The sequence below is a fragment of the Nymphaea colorata genome, unplaced genomic scaffold (assembly GCF_008831285.2).
Source record: "Nymphaea colorata isolate Beijing-Zhang1983 unplaced genomic scaffold, ASM883128v2 scaffold0001, whole genome shotgun sequence".
NCBI lineage: Eukaryota > Viridiplantae > Streptophyta > Magnoliopsida > Nymphaeales > Nymphaeaceae > Nymphaea > Nymphaea colorata.
The window spans coordinates 1,861,978-1,873,274 of NW_022204507.1; positions in this window are offsets into that span (position 1 = coordinate 1,861,978).

Genomic DNA, 11,297 nt, shown 5'->3' on the forward strand with positions numbered 1-11,297 from the left:
TCTAGATCTATTTTTGTTTCATGTTTGTGTCATATCTAGATTTGGATCCTTATTGTTGAATTCACTTTATCACAACGAGAATTAGATCCATATAGATTGAATCTGGATATTTTATCTAGTTTTTGGGTCCATGTTATATTTGTCTCAGAAGCTTGATGTTTGAAATGTTTAGATCCATATTTATTTGGGCTCAGACATACGTACCAGATCCATTTAGTTAGGTTCACCTGATTGCGATCTGGATCCATTTGATTTTGGATTCAAGGTCATCATTTGTATCTATTTTGTCAAGATCCAGATTTGTAATTTGAACCATTAGGTTTGGATCTATTGTTTTGGATCTATTATTGTTATCTGGATCTATTTGGATCTGGTTTCATGATTTGGATCTATTTGGATTTAGATCCAAAGTCATTATTTGGATCTATTTGGTTTTGGATCCAACATTCATAGACTATTATTCTCGTTATGGGTACTGATATTTAATTCATGAAAAGTCACAGTCATTAGACATATTCAAAGTTTTTAAGGCTGAAGTTGAAAACCAACTTGACAAAATGATTAAAGCAGTTAGATATAACCTTCGTGGTGAATACAATGGTAGATATGATAGATCAAGTGAACAACATCTAGGACCATTTGTTCGGTTCCTAGAGGAATGTAGAATTGTCTCTCAGTGCACAATGCCCAGTAGTCCTCACATGAATGGTGTTATTGAGTGACGAAATAAGACTCTTAAAAACATAGTAAGGAGTATAATTAGTCATTCCACTTTACTTGAATTCCTTTGTGGTGAAGCATTGAAAACTGCCGCTTATATATTGAATAGAATACTAACCAAAACAGCACATAAAACTCTTTACGAAATGTGGACTGGCAAGAAGCCTAGTATGAAACATTTTAGTATTTGAGGATGTCCAGCTGAGATTGGGTCATATAGGTCTAATGAAAGAAAATTATATGCCAAAACATCAGCACATAAAACCCTTTATGAAATATGGACTAGCAAAAAGCCTAGTATGAAACATTTTCATATTTGAGGATGTCGAGCTGAGGTTAGGTCATATAGGTCTAACAAAAGAAAATTAGACACCAGAACAGTTAGCTGCTACTTTGTTAAATCTTCTGAAAGATCCAGGAATTATAGACTTTTTGACCATATTCATAAGTCCTTTTTTGATACGGGAAATATTTGTTTCTTTGAGGATATAGAGCTTGGGCGAGGTGATAAGATTAGAGACCTTGTATTTGAGGAAAAATGAATTTTTATCCATATAGTTGCTATTGAGGATGACTATGTTCAATTGCGTGACATTGATCAAAGAACATATCTAGAGCACAGTATCATTTAGGATCTCCCTGCTAAAGAGGTATGTTATGGAGATCAAACTCAAGAAACTTAGGAACAAGTGTCTCTAAAAAGTTCTACTAGAGAGATGAGAAGTGCAATTCTAGATGATTATGTTGTATATTTCAAAGAACATATTAGTCTTGATGGAATGAAAGATGATCTTGTTAACTTCCGTGAGGTCATCAATTGTTTTAACTCTCAAAAGTATATCAATGTAACAAAAAGAGTTGAAGCCTATGAAAGACAATGATGTTTAGAATCTTGTCTCATTACATGCACGTGTGAAACCCATTAAATGCAAATGGATATTTAAAACCAAATAGGATTTGAATGGTAATGTAGAAAGATATAAGGTTCATCTTGTTGCTAAAGGCTTCACTCAAAAGGAATGCATGGACTACAAGGAGACATTCTCCTTTAGTTTCTTTGAATGTATCTTTTAGAATAATCATGGCACTAGTAGCTCATTTTGATTTGGAGCTACATCAGATGAATGTGAAGACAACATTTTTTAATGGAAAGATTGATGAAACAATATATATGGTGCAACCAGTTGCAGTACAGGCTGCAAAGGACATGGTTTGGAAATTAAAGAAATCCATATACGGTTTTGGGCATGCTTCCTGTCAATGGTATCATAAATTTCATGAAGTTATTATCTCACCTAACTTTAAGGTAAATTTAGTTGGTGAATGTATATGCCATAAATTCTATAGAGTTAAATTTATATTTTTAATATTATATGTCAATGATATACTTCTCGCTAGTTGCTATATAGGCTTGTTGCATGATACTAAGAAGTTTCTGTCAAAGAAATTTGAAATGAAAGATCTTGGTATCACCTCTTTGTATTAGGAATGCTGAAACATCGAGTTCGCTCTCGAGGTGTTCTTGTGATTATCAGAAAATGACTATATCGATGATAAAGTTATAGAAAGATTTGGCATAAATGATTGCAAACCAGGTAATTCTCATATTGCTAAGGGAGACAAATTTAGTTTTAACCAGTGCCCCAAAAACCAATTTGAGGTAAAGGAAATGCAAAAAGAATTTCTATGTCCCGACAATTATCAGTCTGATGTATATTCAGGTGTGTACATGTCTGGATATTGTATTCATTATGGAGATGCTTGAGCAACTCAAGAGTGGATCATTGACAAGCAGCCAAACAGGTTATATGATATATGTGAAAGACAAATGATTACGCGCTCACATACAAGAAATCAGATCATTTGGAGATCATTGGATATTTTGATTTTGATTTTGTTGGATGCCATGATCATCGAAGATCCATATCATGCTATGTCGATCTATTAGCTGGGGGAGCAATTTCATGGAAGAGTGTCAAACATATGCTCATTGCTTCTTCTACTATGGCAACAAAGTTTGTTGTTTGTTATGAGGCATCAAATCATAGATATGGCTGCGAAATTTTGTCACTGGACTGCGTATTCTAAATGAAATTAAAAAACCACTAAAGTCATACTGTGGCAATATCTCTATAGTCCTATATTCCAACAACAACAGCAATTTGTCAAAGTCAAAGTACATTGACATTTAAGTACCTTGTAAAAAAATAATTCAAAGTGGTCAAGTGTCAATTGAACACATTGGTACAAACTCGATCACTGTGGATCCGCTCACTAAAGGTGGTTTACCCAATGTCATTCATGATCATACTGCTCATATGAGTATTTTGTCATTTTAGGACTTATCAGTTTGAGTGAGAGTTTGTACTTAGACATTTTTTTAATAGACATGCTTGCCTTTTGTTCAGTTCTTTTCAGTTCACTCTGAGTTTATTTGGCTGTAATCCCATGAAAGTATAAGGCTGGACCAGTTTAAAATAGACATTTGAAGATCACATTGTATGTAATTTCCATGCTACACAACCATGCTTGATTTATGTCATTTAATTGTGTTGATATGTGTGACCATTGATGGGTCTCGTTGCAATAAGAGTGATCATGATTCCTTTGACCTTATATTGGCATGGTTAATGGATGAGATTGTCTGAGATGATAGAAAAGATGGTGGTTTTGAGATCATAAGGATTAAGTTGTAATGCACGATTCTTTCATGACATGTATAGTCCAAGTGGAAAATTGTGTGTGATCTATATAGTGGGCCTATATATGTGTTGATAGTCGTACATTACAGGCTATCTATGTAGATAGACCCAATTTAAGGTGATCTAATAAGTATCAGTTTGTATCATCTCATTTGGTATTAATTATTTGTGTAGAAACCAAAGAGAATCCATATCATATAATCCATATCTATTTTATGGTAGGCAAAACCATCATTTGGACCTCATAAGTCCATAACTAGGGTTGTGGTCCCCAAGGCATAGGGGTTAGGAGAAACTCCATTGTGTGATTCCCCTATCCCATCTTAGAAAATTTCATGTTACACCCTTGCTGCCTTTGGAAGATCCATTGGATCCTCTTCTACTTGTGCGATGGACATTGGTATGCTTCTGCAAACTTCTCAATGTCTAGCTCGATTGATTCTTATGGTTTTGGCATGTATAGCACATTTGCTTGTTTATGCCTTCAAGCTCTTTTATGTAAATTGAGCATGTAACTCTTTTGTCAAATGGGTAGCATGTGATCTTGATCCTAAACTTCTATACCCAAGAAATATAAGAGGTGACCCACATCCTTGATAAGAATTTTTACTTGCAAATCACATCTTGAATAGCTACCTTTGAAGCTCCTTTCATAAGAATATCATGTGTGTAAACTAATATATATACATGATTCCTTTTCCATATGAACAAAGAAGCATCTGACTCAGATATGTCAAAGTTCACTTGTCCAAAATTGGCTTAAATGTGTGCACTAGGCCCTTGGCACTTGTTTCAAACCATAAATTGGCTTCACTAATTTGCAAACATGATAAGGGGTTTTGAGTATTCGTATCCTTCTAGTTGAAGCACAAATACAACCATTCAAAAACACATTACCAAAGTCTAGTTGTCTGATCTCCCGCTTGTATTGCATCACCAATGCCAATAGTATTCCCACTGATGCAGGATTCATGACTGGACTGAAGGTCTCCATAAAGTTAGACCCAACTTCTTGAAGGTAACATTTGGCGACAAGATATGCTTTGTGTCTGTCTATAGATCCGTATGCATTACACATTTCGACCCAGTGACATTAAAAACGATGTCCTCTAAGTTCTAATTTCTAGGTATAGTGTCTGAGGGCTGAAAATTCTTTGCCCATGGCAAGTTTCCACTCTTTATGTTGCACAGCCTTCCTATAGGCTAATGGTTCCCTATGGCCAAAAACATTAGTGGCAAAAGCTTTTGATGTAAGATTCCTAGTGATCATAGGATGAATTGAGTCGGTCAAGGAGGATGAATTATTGTTTGCTGGTTTGTGGACTGTCAACACTTGGATCCACGTGAAGCTGTGTGCTAGATCTAAAGAAGGTTCTTCCTGAATAGGTGTCACAAGCAAATCTACTAAGTGTGGTAGGTTTTGCAAGTGGCCTTGATGACTGGTTTCACACGGTCTATTTTATAAGGGTTGTGGTGTCATAAGCAGAACAGGATTCAACTCGTTTTGGCTATTGGATTGAGGTGGTCCAAGGTTAACGTCTGAGTCAAGTTATGAATTTCAACATTCTCATTGAATACATACGTTAAAAATATTTCCCATTGTATTAGATCTACGTTACCTTTTCTGTCTCTGGATCAAAATAGGTAAAACATATTCCATTCTATTCTAATTTTTTTTGTGTCACAAAATGGTTGTTGCTTATCATTTCCTATTGTGCAAGAATTTTTTTTATTTTTAGGATTAAAATGTGTAAATTTGGGTACTCTGGTTTTTTAAATTTCGATTTAATTTGTGTAGGATTTTATCTGAAAAGTTTATGAAATTTGGAATAGGAATAGAATTTTTTTGAGGATGCTGGTGGAAATTTTCACCGGTAGAGATACATGGCAATGACATTTGCAATCAGCTTTGTTGATGCGAATTATCACTTGGGAAATGTCTATGGCAGTAACCAACTAAAAGGCATACTGGCAAATCATATCTCCGCCCAAGATTACCACTAAGGACCTACGGCAATGGTGTTCCAATGGTCGACGAGCTATGTCAGTGAGCAATCACCATTATGCACTATATTGGTGCACACCGTTATAAAAATTTAGATTTGGTGACAAATTTCATCTGGCAATATCAAAATCACCACTATAGCCTATTGGGATGATATGTACAATGACGGCGTTAGGAGCGATGTTTTTTCACATGGATTGACTTATACTAGTATTGGCCATTTTTTTCCCAAGTTATATAAATAATGAATGCTCATAATGACTAATGCATATATAATGTGACCGTTTGTGGTCAGAACTACTAGAGAATAGTTGAATCTACCTTTTATTTTTGGGCATGTCAGTTATGGTGTGACCCTTTCCCTTGCCACCAGATTTTGGAAAATGCCCTTCAACTTTTCCTTTTGAGGATCAGTTAAATAAAAGAAAACGGTGGCCGTTCCGTTAAGTCTACGTACTACGTACTAGTACATGAGTTGATATTGGGACATCGTTATTGGTTATTTCTAGTACATGAGTTGATATTGGGACATCGTTATTGGTTATTTCTATTGGCACTTCAATAATATGTATAAAAATATAAGTGTTGGCTAAGTCACCACCCATGTAGTGCCCCCGGTTAATTGGCAATATAAAGTTATTATGTTGCAAGTATGTCAAGAAATAATAACTATTGTATACATGTGGACATATATTCATGATGTTCTTGTTGTAAATACGTTTCATCTTTGAACATTTTTATTATCTATGTACATATTTGATATTGAGAACATGCATTAATTCTCTTGATTTCATATATTAATAAGTGTCACTTTATATCGCTTTGTAGAAGCTAGGCAAACCAAGAAAGACATCATTCGCAAAACTTCCCTAAGATCTCAACCCGCTTTCCCTTTTCAAGTGATGATGAATAGAAAGGTTTGCAACGTGATTGCTATACTGCTCGCATGATCGGGTGATATCTAAAGTTCTAAACTGGTCCACGTCATGTTAGAAACTTTAGAAAATTACGAAAATATATATGAATTCATTTTTTATATAAGGTTAAATTTTTTTTACTTGATTTATTTTATTTTTTAAATCATGGTAATTTGTAATTAATAATATGTAATGACACTAAAAGTATCAACATTTGAGAAACTATTGCTTGGTGCTACATTTTTTAAAAGAAAATTTTCCTAAAAAAATTGGTGCTGTTTGAGAATCCCGGTCAATGGATAGGTACTTATTTTTCACTTAAGTTTAGGATAGATATTAGTTGCATATTTTTTTTATTTTTCATCACTCTATTTCATTTTATGGCACTATTTTCTTTTCAATATCTTTCCTTTTCTGAATTTAGGCACTGATTTTTGCCGAAAGAAAGAGCTGTCGGTTGGAGGATTACGCTATAGGTGATTGTACATGTAGGAACAATTCTTAAGTGATGTTTCTTCATGGCTAGTTCGCAAAATGTCTGGTTTTAGCATTTTTATCAAGTTTTTTAGTATGAAATAGAGTTGAGAGTGTTATGATGTTTCCTCCATATTCTAGGAGTTTAGCTTCATGTTAAACGTGTTTAGGTATTGTCCTCACATTTAAAATTATGCTTTTAGGTGTCGATTGGCAGCACCAAGTTTAAAACCTGGCTGGGATCAACTGAACAGGGATTTGCATCCCCATTCCAGAAATCACTTGTGTTTGGCTAATAAGGATTTCAATGTCAAGGATCTTAAAGCAAGAAATACTGAAAGCTTGTTTAGAACTGAAAAGCTATCAAAGTTCAACATAAACCATGGAATCATGGCAAAATTCGTTGCACATATATTAAGCATAAGGAATAGTAAAGAGGATTGTTGATTGTATCTTGAGCATCTAGTTATTGCAACACTGAAACAAATGGAGTTTGCCATGTCATATGGCGATGGACGATCCCATGAACCCCCTCTATAACATGTCTAGGGTTCCAACAGTGAGGGACAAGTGACAACAAGACGTTGGCATATGGTCTGTTGCACTCATTTAGTACTTAGGAATGTTAAGGAAATTGGTAAGAGCGACAAATCCATTGGAGAAGATAACGACAATCAGAAAACGAATGAGGAGCTGGTAATTGAAGATTATGATAGGATGAAAAAGGCAGAAAGATTTGAAGATAAGGAAAGGCGACAATCTTGGGATCAATCAAAAATTTCTTCTAATCTAGGCAAGAAAGATGTAGCCTATGATAATACGTAAACTTTTTCCCTATAAAAGGGACTCAATTTTGTCATTGTAATTATCTTCTTCCTCATCAACAAGAATACACTCTGAGTGCCTTCTAGCCGTGGACGTAGGCCTTAACAAGCTGAACTACGTTAAATTTGGTTTTTCTCATTCTCTTTTGCATTTTCTTTATGGTATCAGAGCCCTGAAGCGAACTGTATTCATTCCCAAAAATCACTGTCTACTCACGGTGGTTTTCTGTTGCTGGAATATTGGTAGAGCAGAGGAAGAACAGAGCGTTTTTGGTTGTCTGATTCACAAAAAAATCGATCACTATACGTGTTGAGCAGTAGTTCATTTTATTTCTGATAATCTGCAAATCATTTCAGTGGATTTGCAGATTTTTTGAAGCATCGAGCAAATAGCACTTCAATTTTGAAACGTCGCTGGTTGTGAAACAGGACAAACAGGGCAGCTACTGTTTTTTTGCCCCTTATTTCCAGTAACCGGCATCATCCTCATAGTGTTGGGATTTCTCCATCTAGATAGTCCTGCGTCGATGCGGGTCCATATCCGTTTCGGACCCTTAAGTATAAATACTTGTGTCTTGTGATGGTGAGGGACACATTCAGTTTTTACCGTCTGGGTAATCGGTCCCCTTAGCCATACGTGAATTGCCTGTCCCTATCACTGGGCTGCTATGGCTGAGGAGAGAAACTCATTGCTGCTGCTGCCGCCGCCGCTACCTCCGTAGGGAAACGACTCTATGGGGACTGTAGCCATTCTTCCAACAGCCGCCGACATTCAGTCGGCGGTCGCCTCTACAGGTTCTACTTCCGCACTATGAAACACATGGATCTATGAATGGTTTTTCGATTTCTGCATTTTCGTTTGTGCGCTATCTTGATTCCTCGCATAGCTCCAACAATGGGTTATGGGCCCACACCATGTTTCCACTGCGCGTTTCCCCTTTGCTTTTTGTCTTCACACAAAGGGAATAGGGCAGAAACGTGGAAGAACAGGGAAAGGGAAAGGGGAAGGTGTTGGCCTTCCGTTGAATGGTGACGTTGGGGAAGGGAGACCACCAGTGGGTTCGCCGTCATCGTATGGCACTGACGGCACCCGCCGGCGTCCACCCAAACCCACCGCTGCCCTTTTTTTTTTTTAATCATGCCCTAATCTGCAAAATAGGGCACAGGGAGGGCGACGGCCGGTCATAAGTCTGTCGGCAACTTAGCCGTCGTCAAACAGCGCCGTGAGACTCGCCCGCGCCCACCCAAGGCTTCCCTCAACCCGTCGGAGTAGAACCGGCCGTTCCCTGCGTTCGGTGATTTGCAGAGGAGCGGCGGTTTCTCGCTGCCCGAAATCGCTCGCTCAGTCGAGCGGGAGACGGTCGAGCGGGTGGGTCGGACCTGGGTTGGGTCATCATGACCCGACCCGGATCCATAATGATTTAAAAAAAAAAAATCATTAACGCCCGCCTTTGCACCTTCCGCTCGTGTTTTGATTTTTTTGGATTGGGTCGGGTCTTGTCGGACCCGACCCGTATCCATACGGCCTGATTTTTAAAACAAAACCGATTCGGTCCGTTTCAGAACCGATTCGGGCCTTTTCAAACTGATTCAGAGTTGTTTGAGTCCATTTAGGACTGATACGGGACCGGTTCTAAGCTAGAAGAAGCTGCTATATGTGGTTGTATGCCCATTTAAGGTGTTTAATGAATCGGTTCGATCATTTTAGATCGATACGGGACCGATTCATTATGTTTTATGGAGCTTTAATGAACAATTTAGATAGCATTAAGTTGATTATGTAGAAATGATCCGTGTGTTTCATTTTAAATGTGCTATTATAACATATTCTTGTATCATGTTTTATTTAGAGTTATGCTAAAGTTAATTTTGTTGCATGATCATAAAGTTTGTACGATAATGCTAATGTAAAGAGCCTATGATTAGTTAAATCATGTCATACATCACCAAAGTGACTACGCATTATTTAAAGGCACATTGGTATTTCATGTTGTACTTGCTCTCATTTGAAATAACATAATTACCCAAAGGTAGTGTGTTATATTCAAGAGAATAAGTAGAGTAAAATAGGAAAATAGATTATTACATAGTTCTGTCATTTTACACCCAAATGTGTTATGCTTGACTATAGTTTGAATTTACATTTCCTAGTTTTACTAGATAAAGTTAAGACGGAATACATGTGCGTATTAGGTATATTACCAAAGTAGTATCCTAATGACCCCTGGTATTTGTCTTGAAATAGTAGACATAAAGAGCCATTTATTTAGTTTATTATTCCATATAGTTTGTCTCACATAATGCATGTCAACTTATTGATGTCTTTTGTCATCTGCAGTGTCTGGTTCTATTTATTTTAATGGCTCAAATTTTATCCCTTTGCTTGTTGATTCTAATTATGCTGAATGGAAATAAAATGTTGTGTTTACATTGGGGTATATGGATTTGGATATGGCTTTGAGGCGACCTGAGCCACCACCTCTTACACCACAAAGTACACATAATGAAACAGTGTACTTTGACAAGTGGGAGCATTCTAACCTACCAAGCTTGTTGCTTTTGCAATCAAGGGTCGCTAAGAACATACGTGGTGCTATCTCACCTTGTAGAACGGTGAGAGAGTTCTTAGATGCAGTTGAGGCTCAGTTTGTCAGCTCTCATAAAGCCAGAGCTAGTACCCTAATGTCAAAGTTAATATCTATGAAATATCAAGGATGGGGTAACACTCGCCAGCATATGTTAGAAATGATGAACAATGCTTCTCAATTGAATGATATGAAGTTGATCTTTCTTGGTATTTTTTACTTTGACCTCTTTACCAGCTAAATATACTCCTTTTAAGATCAGTTACAACACACATAATACTGAATGGACATTCAATGAATTGATGTCTAAGTGTGTTGAAGAAAAGGAAAGAATGAAGGGTGAGAAGTTGCAAAGCGCACATATGGTTTCTCACTCTAGAGCTGGTAAAATTGGTATAAAGAAAAGTTCAATGAAAAGGAATGCCAAGAAGAAGTCAACAGGTTAAACTGCTTCTCAAACTGCGCAGACTAACTTGGCTCCTATAAAGTGTTTCTTTTGTAAGAAAAAGATGCATAAGGAGTCAAACTGCATCAAGTACAAGAATTGGTTAGAGAAGAAATGTAACATGTCATTTGTTTCACTTGAAAGTAATATGTTACATGTTCCTATTAATAGCTGGTGGATTGACTCTGATGCTACTATGCATATTGTCAATTCTTTACAGGACTTTCTGAGCAAAAGGGAACCAACTCTACATGAGATGAGCATTTTCTCAGGAAACAAAATGCGCTCACATGTGAAGGCTGTAGGAGAATGCCAGATTAGGCTTGATATTGGCTCTGTTTTGGATCTTCATGATGTTTTCTTTGTTTCATCATATAGTAGAAACTTAATTTTTGTATCAAGATTGGATAAATTTGATTTCTGCTTAAAGTTTGAGAATTCAAAGATGTTTATTTATAAAGATCTTGTTGAAATTGGTTCTGCTATTTTGTGTAATGGTTTATACAAGTTGAATGTGAAGATCTAATCTCCTGAATCGTTGGTTTCTAGTCATTGTATAAGTGGCAATAAGCGTAGTACCATAAAAGATGATTCGTACATGCTATGGCATCGCCGTTTGGGTCAT